This window comes from Myxine glutinosa, chromosome 6 (assembly GCF_964187855.1).
Source record: "Myxine glutinosa chromosome 6, kmMyxGlut1.1, whole genome shotgun sequence".
Lineage (NCBI taxonomy): Eukaryota > Metazoa > Chordata > Myxini > Myxiniformes > Myxinidae > Myxine > Myxine glutinosa.
The window spans coordinates 69,517,749-69,530,886 of record NC_136266.1 but is presented as its reverse complement, the minus strand read 5'-3'; positions in this window follow the sequence as shown (position 1 = coordinate 69,530,886).

The window sequence follows — 13,138 nt, the reverse complement described above, 5'->3', positions numbered from 1 at the left end:
CAATAGGTATTCCTCTACATTATATGTAGAAGAAACCTAATTGATTAGTAATGAAAATAAATAGATAATAATAAAAAAATCAAATATTAATCAATTGGCTCGTAGCATACCTGAACCACCAGTTTCATCTGAATCAGTAACTTTTTGTAAGTTAATCAATAACTTGGATAATTAAATAATTAATCGATTAATTGATTAATCAATAAGTCAAAAATACTCTTTACAGCCAAATCACTTGGTCATTTTTGTGGCAAAATATCAGCTTCCTAACTCAAAAGGTGCCTATAATGCTACCCAGATGAAAAATAAATAAGTATTTAATAATGAAAATAAATAAATAGTAATCAAACACGATTTCAAATATTAATCAATTGGCTTCATAAAATACCTGAACCACCACTGTTTCATCTGAATCTGTAACTTTTTGAAAATTAATGAATTACTTTTACTAGCAACGGCACCTGCCCTGTGGGCGGGGCTTCAATTGGAAGGCCCAAATGAAAAGGTAAAATATCAGAAATTGAAGGGTTTTTTTGTTTTTTTTAGTAAGATAATTACGTAATTAATCGATTCATTCATTCATCAATAAATCAAAAATATCCTCTATAGCCAAATCACTTGGTCACTGTCGTGTCCAAATATCAGCATCTCAGCTCAAAAGGTGTCTGAGATATTGCCCAGATGAGAAGGAAAATAAATAAGTACTTAATAAATCGTTAATAATCAAGTAATTAATAATTGGTTCATCAAAAAATAAACAAGAAATATGTCTTGCATAGCATGACACTTGTGAAATCCCTAAAATAAGTTGTTGGCCTATGATGACCACAAAAATAATTGGTGGTTGAATTCAGTGACCAGACATGCAAACTCTTAAAATTTCAAGTTAATCAGATGAAAATTGAGGATTTTAGAAATCTTGCCTGTGTTGACCTTTCTTTGGCCTATGTTGACCTCAAAAATAGTTGGGGGTTGAATTCAGTGACCAGATATGCAAATCCTTTCCACATTTCAAGTTAATTGGATGAAAATAGAGGATTTTAGAAACTTGGCCTATGTTGACCTTTTGACCTTTTGACCCCAAAAACAATAGGCTTCTTGCTTATGACTAACTCTACCATTGGGTGAAGTTTCGTGAAGATCGGTTGAAAATTGTTACCTGTTGGCGACTGACATACAGACAAACAGCATGGATACCATCGGAGGAGAATTTGGTGAGCAGGGTGGTGTGCCATACCGTATCGAAAGCACAAGATATGTCAAGGGAGACAGCTCTGATTTCCTGTTTGGCTGAGATATCGCTGAGAGGATGGCTGAGATATCGCCCGGTAAAACAAACAAGAAAACAAGCAAGTGCAAATACATTCAAAGTACACCACTCCCATTCCAAAGAAATAAATAACATTTCCTGCAGCACATCTTGGTCCTCGGTGCCCAGCGATGCCGCCGTGCAGCAGATAGAGACGGTATTGGGAGGGAGAGGTGTACAATAACTGCTTGATTCATTGGTAATTAAAATAAATAAATAAGAATCGTAAAATAATTAATTTCTTAATCAATTGGCTAATAATATACGTAAACCATCAGAGCTTTATCTGAAGCTGTAACTTTTTGATAATTAATTTAATAATTAATCGAAAAAACTTAATAATTAATCGATTAATTATTTAGTGATTAATTAATCAGGGGTTACAGTTAGTGATCAGGGGTTCCAGTAATTAATGAATTGTTTAAACATGAGGTTAAAATCAAAAATATCCTTTTAGCCAAATCACTTGGTTATTGTTGAATCCAAATATCAGCTTCCTAGCTCAAAGGATGACTGAGATATCGCCTGGACAAACAAACAAGAAAACAAACAAATAAACGGAGTGAAAACTGAGAACTCCCTTTGACTGCTTGCCCCCTTCGGTGCCCGGCGATGACGTCATGCAGCGCCTGAAGATGGAATAGGAAAGGAGCGGTGAACAATATCATCAACATTCCGATAGTATAGAATGGGAGCATCCACACCTTGCCGACCAGTAAGTTTCTGCATTTTGTGATTGCCCACAAAGATGTTCGCAAGAACTTGACCTAAAAGAGAACTTATGGTCGGTCACTCCATCAGTTTGGACATACATAATGTTGTTGAAACTGAATTCAACTGCCCTTATTGCTGTGTTCATTAACTCCACAAAGACTTGTTCAGGGATCTGAGGATGTTCCAGATCACTGTGATGTAGCAGGTGTGCACATATATCAATAGTCTCCGTCAGTGGGACATTCATGAACAAACTTTGTATATCAAAGTAGGTCATTATGTTGTCCGCACTTGTCGGTATTGTAGCACAAATTGCTTCTGCAAATGTGAAAGAATCTTTCATCACGAATTGTGAAGTGACTCCAATACTGGTTGCAGGACCTCTCCTAACCACTTGGCCAGTTCATGTTGTGCCGAACCAACCATGGACAATACTGCCCTACTTTGACAAAAGGAAGCAACTGCCTGAAAGGAGTTTTCTTGTAAATGAGGAAAATGTGTTTTTCTTTCTGCTCTCTTTGGCAGAAATGCCAAATATCAGAAATGATATCTCAGAAATGGAGGGTCGTGTTACTTTATTTGGTGTATGAACGTGTAGAGCATACCTCAAAATACCTCAAATACCCTAGAACAAGTGATAACTCAATTTCGACAAAAATGACAGTTGCTTCCTTTTGTCAAAGTAGGGCAGAATATCGGTCTTAGTGGGACATTATATTTGTGGGTCTTGGGCAAGCTTACATTCTTCAACATTGGGCTCCAACAGGTTTGATTCTGTTGTATAACTCCTTTGATAGTTCACTGAACTTGTGGAGCTGTAACAGCCGTTTGGTAATCTGTTGTATCGTAAAGTACTCCAATAATGAGGAATTCAATAATCTTCAACGGTTTATCCTACCCAACATCGGAAGGCACGTTTCGTACAAATCCACTCTCCGTCCTCTCACCCGGAACTGCTCCTCTCCTCCTCGCCTCCTCTAGCGTCCAGTCTATGCACAACACCCCCACTTTACCCACATGCATACAATAACTATGTGGACCACAATGTTGAGCAGTTAACTAGAAGATAAAATGCAGTAATGCTGCAGCATGGATTAACCATAAAACAAATAATGATAGACATAGCAACAGTTTATCTCAGCTTCATTGTCTTGCTCTCTAAGAACTTTAGATTACATCATCACTGTTGTGGAAATCAACCAGATTCACAACGTGTTCCATATGTATGGTTTAATCTCAATCAGATCTGTACATCATCCTGTAAAGTACATCAAGCAACATACATGTCAGGATCTAGGCATCATATGAGAAGATTGAATATATCAGTCAATGCAAGCAAACCTAGAATATAGGCGGGTACGTACCATTCAATTCTACATGGCATTGTATAATGATGTCGCAGGAGTGGCCTCGAGTCGCGGACGTCCGAGGTCTTATAGACACCGCCCAGCGGTTTAAGGGAGCACCAAACCTGGGTTCAACTTTGGTACAATTTCACCACATTCTCCCCACTGTTAGAACTATACTGCCGCTCGGCAGGAAGCGAGTGCGCGTCAGCATTAATGGATTGAGGAAGTCATCATTTTATTCTTGACATCATTTAAAGACATATTTCCCTATAAAGTCAGTCGGTCCTTCCATAGCGGTCAGGGTGGCGAAATTACCCTGCCAACACAGGGTCGGAAACTACCGGGTACAACATCCCCAAGCCCGGAGTCCCCCTGCTTCGGAGTAGCCGCTGGAGGCAGGTGTCGGAGGGGCACCTCAGTGCCTTCACTGCTTCAGGCAGGGGTGTATCAGGCGAGGGGAGGGACGGTCACGTGGGTCACAATAGTCTAGTCTTACAGCGGGGTCGTCGGCACAGTAGCTAGATAGGATACGTTGTACTTTGGTGAAGAGCGAATGTCCATTCGTTGCAATGCAACACATGTGTAAATCAGTAAGCCTCTTTACAGTAAGCTGTAACCGTAAGTAAGGTTACATGACAGGAGGCCATTACAGTGAGTCCATTGCAGTCTGTACCTGCCTAGGCTCCCAAGGGTACATGATCGATCCATGTTAGGTCCATGTCATGGAATTGCCGAGGGAGAGAATCGATGAGAGCCATAACGAGAGTTACTTGACACCGGCAGCGGCCCTGTTGAATCACGAGACTCGAGCGTCCTCTGACGGCAGCTCATACGCATTACAAACTCTTGTTCCGGCACGTGAATCTACCGTTGGCAGCGATCCTTCGCACGAGACACGAGCGGCCTCTGAAGGCTGCCTGGACGACCGGCATGGCTGATTACGATGACGCACAAAACGACCGGAACGCGCCTCTCCAGCGAAGCGCGCAGAACCTCCGGGATGCATATGGCAATCCTGTCCGGCTGTACAGCGCTCGGAGGATCGGAGAAGATCGGCTATACCGGCTACCGAGAGGATGCCCCAGATGGAAGGATTGTCCCATTCAAAGCGAATTGAATTGTCCCATTCACAAACCGAGAGAGAGTCCCGGCTGGACAAACCTTGTTTGTCCCAGCGTTGTCCCGGATGGATTGTCCCATTCACAAACCGAGAGAGAGTCCCGGCTGGACAAACCTCGTTTGTCTCAGCGTTGTCCCGGATGGATTGTCTAGATGTCGAGATGATTGTCATGCTAGATGTCCCGGATGGATCGGCCATCCACGGATGTCCGACCGATCCATCCATTCAACGCCTTCATTGCATGGCACGGATCCAGCCGGACCGCGGATGGATCGACCATCCACGGACGCAAAGACTCAGAGACCCAAAGACAGCCATCGCCCCGGATGGACTGTCCATCCATGCTAGATGTCCCGGATGGATTGTCCATCCTCGGATGTCCGACCGATCCATCCATTCAACGCCCTCATTGAATGGCTCGGATCGACCATCCATGGACTCAAAGACTCACTCAAAGACACAAAGACATCCATGGACATTATCCTGGGTCCCCACAAGGGGCGAGGTGGGAGTCGTTATGCCGAACGGCATCCGGATCGCGGATGGATTGTCCATCCTGGGTCCCCACAAGGGGCGAGGTGGGAGGCGTTATACCGGATGGATTACCCAACCTCCTGGGATCCCACCTCCCCCCCCCCCCCCCCCCCACCAAGGTTGCAGCGGCGCGCTGCATACCGAAGTCAGACGACCTTCACAGTCTGGGTCAGTCTGAGTCACAGTCAGTCTGGGGCAGAGGGAAAATGGAATCAGACGAGGCGTCTCGCAGTCTCGAAATGTGCGTGGATACGAGCCAAGAGCTCTGTCCGATAAACAACAAGCCCAGAGTCAAGGGCGAGCAGGCAGTACGGTGCCCCCGTTACTTGCGCAGGTGACAAGGGAGTCGGGCACGACGCTCAATGTCACCATTTCACGAGGTCACCGTGTACTCCCTAAACGGCGTGGTCGCGCGACCTTGAGGTAGCGCCGCGTTACGTAGTTTACGTCGTTTACGTAAAGGACATTTGGTACGTAGTTTACCAAGGTACATGGAAATGTAAACGAATCCCCGATGATGAGATCGCGTGAAGCACGCAATTACGTTAATGACGCCGTAGAGCAAACGCGTGATTAGTCGGTGACGTCATCAATTGGTTCGGGCGCGTGCGGTTCGTTGGCAAAACCGAAAGTCGTCCTCGGCCTGTCGAGCCAGCGTGGCACGCGGAGACGAGAGGGCAAGCACGCTGGGCCGCAATAATTTGCACGGCCTGAAGTAGCGTCTCGTTTGATGGCTTTCGGGCAGGGTTTGTCCGGGGTTGAAGCGGGGAATAGCGGCAGCAGTGCGGTAGTTATCAACGGTATCTAGCATGATACGATACATCACGCCAACACAAATCACATTTCACAAATCACATTTCACAAATCCCCGAGTGCCGTGAACCCCTTAGAACCCTTTTAAGATTGTTTATTAAGGTTATGACAGCGGAAGAAGATGAAAGTTTAGGAAGACCATGCTCGGCGAGTCCCCGAGTGGAGCCAAACGAGCCTCACGCGTTGAGGTGAGTCCGGGCAGCGGTGTTCGCCGGCCTCGCTGAGAAGCCATGCGTAGGTGGGATTCCGACCAGCAGCAACGGGGCCACAGAGTAGTGCCAGCGAGGGGAATCACATGCGCTTCGCGTGAAAAAGGGGTCCATCCAGCGAAGATGCGGCGCGCGCGACTGGCGCGTCGTGCCTAGTGAGGATGCCATCCAGCGATGGTGCAGCGCGTGATTCGTGCGGGAGGAGGTGATTCCGGCGAGCAGCGATAGGAATCGCCGGCCTCGCCGAGTAGGGCCCGCGAAGGGAGCAACGTGCGGCTTCGCGCGGAGGAGGTGATTCCACCGAGCAGCCGGAGTGAGCCGGCCGTGTGAGGCACAGCGTGATTCCGACGAGCAGTGCGCGATTCGCGCGGAGGAGGTGGTTCCACCGAGCAGCGAGGGGATTCGCGTGGAGGAGGTGATTCCACCGAGCAGCCGGAGTGAGCCGGCTGTGTGAGGCATGGCGTGATTCCGACGAGCAGTGCGCGATTCGCGTGGAGGAGGTGGTTCCACCGAGCAGCGAGTGGTCAGGGTGAGCCGGCCGTGTGAGGCACGGCGTGATCCCGACGAGCAGTGCGGAGGAGGTGATTCCACCGAGCAGCCGGAGTGAGCCGGCCGTGTGAGGCACAGCGTGATTCCGACGAGCAGTGCGCGATTCGCGCGGAGGAGGTGGTTCCACCGAGCAGCGAGGGGATTCGCATGGAGGAGGTGATTCCACCGAGCAGCCGGAGTGAGCCGGCCGTGTGAGGCACGGCATGATTCCGATGAGCAGTGCGCGATTCGCGCGGAAGAGGTGGTTCCACCGAGCAGCGAGTGGTCAGGGTGAGCCGGCCGTGTGAGGCACGGCGTGATCCCGACGAGCAGTGCGCGATCCGCGCGGAGGAGGCGATTCCACCGAGCAGCGAGTGGTCGGAGTGTGCCGGCCCACGCGGAGGAGGCGATTCCACCGAGTAGCGAGTGGTCGGAGTGTTCCGGCCCGCGCGGAGGAGGCGATTCCACCGAGCAGCGAGTGGTCGGAGTGTGCCGGCCGTGTGGAGGCATGGCCGACATGGGAGTCATGATCACTCGCGTGGGAATCTCATCTCGGGCCGAGGCACGCAAATCTAGGATGATTCTCTCGGACAGAGCCGTTAGCGTTTCGAGCAACCGAGGCTAGACTCGTACCTTCGGCGCCAAGCGGGTCCGTCGTTCCGACGGGGTTGCGGCCCAGGACATTTCCCAGTGGCCTCCTTCAGCAGGCGCCTTGCCGGAGTCCGTCACGCCTGCTCCGGCGTCCGGGCCCCAGGAGAGCAGTTCGTGCTTTGACGGCGCGGTCCCGCAAAATGCTTGCGCTTCCGGTCCCGTCGAGGTAGACCGGCAGCGAGAGTCGTCGGAGCTCCGTGGCTGGAGCTGGCTCAATGGGCTCTCAGGTGGTCATTCTTCTCCGAGGTGGGCCACGCAGGAGCATGGAGAATGTCGGGAAACGCTCGTTTGAGATCAGCGTTCATCCGGCCATCGCCAGACTCGTGTCCCAAGATTCCCGAAGATCTTGATTGAGATTAAGTGTTGTGGAAATCAACCAGATTCACAACGTGTTCCATATGTATAGTTTAATCTCAATCAGATCTGTACATCATCCTGTAAAGTACATCAAGCAACATACATGTCAGGATCTAGGCATCATATGAGAAGATTGAATATATCAGTCAATGCAAGCAAACCTAGAATATAGGCGGGTACGTACCATTCAATTCTACATGGCATTGTATAATGATGTCGCAGGAGTGGCCTCGAGTCGCGGACGTCCGAGGTCTTATAGACACCGCCCAGCGGTTTAAGGGAGCACCAAACCTGGGTTCAACTTTGGTACAATTTCACCACAATCACATAATCTCTTGTCCAGACAGGATGTCTGCAAACTCTAAAATCCTGGCCGACTGGCACAGATTCTGATGTGTCTTGAGCTGGTGGTGCGGTGATGCCAGGAAGGAGTGGTTGCTCGGTATCGTCTCTTTCATTCCCTTGACAGGCATATGCTAAATGAGAAGCATTCCAGATCTGTCCATCGGACAGTTTGTACGTGTGAGATCCTCTATACTCCATAACTTGGAGAGGCGCTGACAATTTAGATTGTCCCTTTCGGAGGATGCCAGGTTTCCTCACGAAGGGGCCACAGTCAATGTTCACATCCTCCCCACCCCCCCCCCCCTCCCACCCCTCGCCGTTTGTCGGTGTACGCCTTTTGCTAGTTCTGCTTCTCTTGTACCATGAGTGCTGTGTCTTGGCGTGACGGTGTGTTGGCCTTTGGCATCTGTAACCCAGACACATGCAGCTTGGTGTGCATCTCTCTCCCATGAAGCAGTTCAGCAGGTGATCGCTGTGTTGTGGCATGTCGGGTTGCCCGGTATTTTTGAAGAAAGTCCGTTGTAAATGTTTTCCAGTCTTTCCCCTCGATGCAGTGAGCAAGCTTTATTTTAAGCTTCGATTGAATCGTTCTATTTATCCATTCGCTTGTGGGTAGTAGACTGCTGACTTTCTGTGTGTAATGTCTCTGTTTTTCAGAAAGGTTTCAAATTCCCGAGAGGTGAATTGTAAACCATTGTTGGATATCAACTCTTTTGGGTTGGAACCCAAAAGGTACCTCCGAAAGGTAACTTCTCTGCTGAAGACAGTTGAAAGGAATATGATCACTGTAGGGGAAGTGACCTGGGAGGTGAAGGCAATTTCTGGTCATTTGCTAAAATAATCGATGAGAGCGATAACGAAACGACAGTCCAGTGGTGCAGAATGGAAGGGCCCCACTATGTCGATCGCCAGTTTTTCCCAAGCGGTGTCGGGATAAGGAACCAGTTGCAGTAGTCATGTGTGTGTCACAGCTGTCTTGTCTTGCTTGCTGGTAAGTAATGCAAGCTTCGATTGCAGACTCTACATGCATGTCCATTCCCGGCCACCAGTACAGATCCCTTAACCGCTGATTTGTCCTCACTATTCCCTTGTGAGTGTCATGTGCTAATTTGATTAATGTGGCTGTAGCCCATCCGGGACGATAAGGCGGTGAGTACCTTTCATCCCGCCGTCCTCTTGTACTGACAGTTCACTTTGCAATCTGAAGTAAGGAAGGAGATCAGGATCCAGGCCTTTTGACGTTTTCGGCCAGCACTTTGAAAGCATTTCCCACAGCTTTGCTTGAACAGGGCAGGAAATACAGGCAGTTTTGAAATCTGCAGCTGTCACAGCAGTGAGGGTCGATGTGAGCGCGACAACCTCAACATCATCCTCCAGGCTTGGCTCTGAAGTAGGCAGTGGCAGTCGAGACAAGCAATCAGCTGTTACATTTTCAGAGCCAGGCTTGCACTGAATGTTATAATTATATGAAAGAACCGTGCAGACCATCTGGCCACGCACATTTCAGCTCTCCCAGTCCTTTTGTGGAAAGGAATGTATTGAAAGGACTGTGGTCAGTGCATAATGGGAAATGTCTGCCCCAGAGTTAAGTCCTCCATTTCTCTGTCACCCATCCAAGTGCCTCCTTTTCCACCCGTGGAATTTTTTCTTTCCGATTCAGTCAGCATTCAGAATGCAAATGCAATCGTTTTTCCACATTTTGTCAGCGTGGATTTGCATCAGGATCGCTCGAGGGCCATAATCGGAGGCATAAGTTGTCATTATGATGTATAGCTCTGGATCAAAGAGAGCGAGAGCGAGAGCCGGACAACTGATAATTAGTTATTTAACTGAGTCAAAACTTTCCTGTGCCTTGACTGACCAGGAGAAGGTGGATGGTCCCCGCAGTAATTCTCTCAGGGGTTCCATGACCGATGCGTAGTTAGGGATGAACTTTGCATACCATGACGGGAGTCCGAGAAAAGAGCGCAAACTCTGCACGTCTTTTGGTGGGGGTGATTGTGACACCGCAACAACATGAGCAGGGTCAGGTTTCAGTTCTGTATGCAACATTACATGTCCTAAAAAAGACAACTCCGTCTGTCTGAAGTGGCATTTTGTAAGGTTCAGTTTCAGCCCAGCTGCGTCGATGTGTTGTAGTACCTCTCTGAAGTGTTTGTCAAGTGCTTCGGGAGTCCCTCCAAAAACGATTACATTGTCTAGGTAACACCGAGCTTCAGGCTGGTTTTTTTTAATGGCAGAAATCATCCTCTGAAAACAGATGGGTGCTGAAGCGAGCCCGTAAGGGATTCGTTTGTTGCGAAACAGTCCCTCGTGCATGCATTATCTTATCAGCATCTCGAGACCTATTGCCTACACTCAACAGATTCACATCAGGCACAGTCACTTCATGAATCTGTTTAGAGCTCTGGTCTGCTTTAGCAAAATGTCCTCTCTTTTTGCAGCGGTTCCACTGGGCGTCCTTAGCTCGGCATCCATAGTAGTTGGCTGTGTGATTTACAGACCCACGACTACACGTTTTCCCTTGAGCCAGTTGAGATCGCTGATCTGAAACCCCTCTCACAGCATGTCTAAAGGGTCTCTCCTGTGTCTGAACAGGTCATACGGCCATGGAAGGGAAGATAATGCATTGAGACACAGGTTTATTATATTTTTCGAGTCATCAATGAACCATACACCACTTCAATCCAGTAAATTTGCAGTCACGACAAAGGGTTTGCAGTATTACGATTATATTTATGGTATTATTAATATTATTATTAATTTTATTATTATTACGAAAACGATACGACTGTATTAAGAAACCTGGGCTAATTTGTCTGAAGCGGCTTGTAGGTGAGGCATGAAGCCAAAGGCCTACATGTACTGTGTCGTTGGAAGATCCATAACGCCTATGCTTTTGATATTTGATAGTCATTTTAAGAATCGTTTTGTTTCACAATGAATGAAAAATGTAAGGGTAGAGAGAGCATGGCGATTGTGATATAAGACAGGTTCGACGATATGTTCGGCTTGAACGGCATAGGAATAAAAATGGCAGTGTGTGGAGTCAGCCGTCTACGTCTGCCACGTCATTACATCACATCACATCACCCCTGTCATGTGGCGAGATCCTCAGCTCTGATAGGTGTGCATTTGTGAGGGAGATACATACATAGACAGACAGACAAACACTGTTCTCGGCGGCTTTGCCCTATGGGTTACACCGGAAAAATGAAAAACACGGTCCGTGAAGCCTTGTGACTACAGGTCTATTAATTACGTACTGTTTGAACGTCGGTTGCATCCTGTCTATTAGTTACGTACGTTTATTAATTACATACTGTAGGAATATACCTTTTGACCCTTTAGACTGCTGAGACCCCTGAGATCTTTGAAGACCCTTTAAGTCCCCCATGACCCTTAAGACCACAAAGATCCCTAAAGACCCAAATAACTTTAAATACCCTGAGGACCGTTAAAGTCCCAAAAGACCCAGAGAACACAAAATAACCCAAGGATCCAAAAGACCCAAAATATAACAACGACCCCGAAGAGCCAATAGCCCCAGAGGACCCCCCCCCCCCCACCCCCACCCCCCACCACCAAAAAAAAATAGGGCCAAAAAGACCCATAGGACCTAAAACACAGGGAGAATCCAAAAGACCCAGAGGAGCCATAAGACCCAGAGGACCCAAAAGACCCCAAGGACACAAAATAACTAATTAAGTCTTGTAGCGGTTCCCGCTGAATTTACACAATCGCCTTGCACCTGCCAGGACGCGGCCAGGGCGCGATCGCCATGCCGGGCTCGTCCGGACGGACCCAGATGCGCCTCTCCTGGGCATGCCCGGACTCGCTGTTCCCGGGCACGCCCGAACCTCCCGGGCACGCCCGGTCTCGTCTTTCCCGGGCATGCCCACTCTCGCCTTTCCAGGGCTCGCCCAGAGCGCCCGGGCACGCCCAGCCTCGACTTGCCAGGCCGCGTCCAGGACGCCCGGGCATGTCCAGACTCGCCTTTCCAGGGCTCGCCCAGAGCGTCCGGGCATGCCCGCTCTCGCCTTTCCAGGGCTCGCCCAGAGCGCTCGGGCACGTCCAGCCTCGACTTGCCAGGCCGCGTCCAGGACGCCCGGGCATGTCCAGACTCGCCTTTCCAGGACTCGCCCTTGACACCCGGGCATGCCCGGTCTCGGTTTTCCCGGGCAAACGCCCGGGCATAAATGTGTATATATATTGCTGCCCGATAAACGGGCTTGTCAGAATACCTCAGCTGTTTTGTTTCAATAAAGCAACTCGGACGAATTCCGTCTTTGGTCGCGTCAATTCTTTCGACTCGCGTTGGAGCGCAGCTCCTTCAGTCTCTTCTATTGCAATTGTAGATGGTGACTTGCAAACCGAGCCTCAAAGGCTGTGTACAAACACATTTAAAATAAACAAGACCGAAAGTCTAACAGCGGCGTAGCCGGGCTTGTAAAATATTATAAACCACAAACACACATGATTTTTAAACAGTCGCTAATACTGTTTATAACATTAAACAAAGAAATTTGGAGGAATCCCGACATCCATGAGGTAAATTTTACTTACAGAACTGAGGGAAGATCTACTGTAATCTAGATTATACTCCATAAGGGTTGGGTACGTACCGTTTTGTTGGAAGAGACATAACGCCGATCCTTTCGATATTTAATGGTCATTTTAACAATCGGTTTGTTTGTGTTTCACACTGAGTGAAAAACGTAGGGTGGAGCATGGCGATTGTGATATATGACATGTTCGACGATATGTTCAGCATGAATGGCATATAAATCAAAATGGCGGTGTGCAACACCGAAGGGGGCTCGGCAATGACGCACTCTGAAAGGGAGTACTCAGTTTTCACTCTGGTTGTTTGTTTACTTGTTGTACACTGCACCTTTCCTATGCCATCCCCAGGTGCTGCATAACGTCATTGCCGGGCACCGAAGGGGGCTCGGCAATGACGCACGCTGAAAGGGAGTACTCAGTTTTCACTCTGGTTGTTTGTTTTATTACTTTCTTGTTACTTGCAAAATCGAAGATTTTTCAAGTATATTGGTCGGTTGTGTTTGTGGTTCTGTCTGTCTGTTTGTCTGTCTGTTTGTTTGTTTGTCACCGGCCTACAGGTCACAATTTTCAACCGATCTTCACCAAACTTCACCAAATGATAGAGTTGGTCAAAAGCCAGACGCGTATTGTGTTTGGGGTCAAT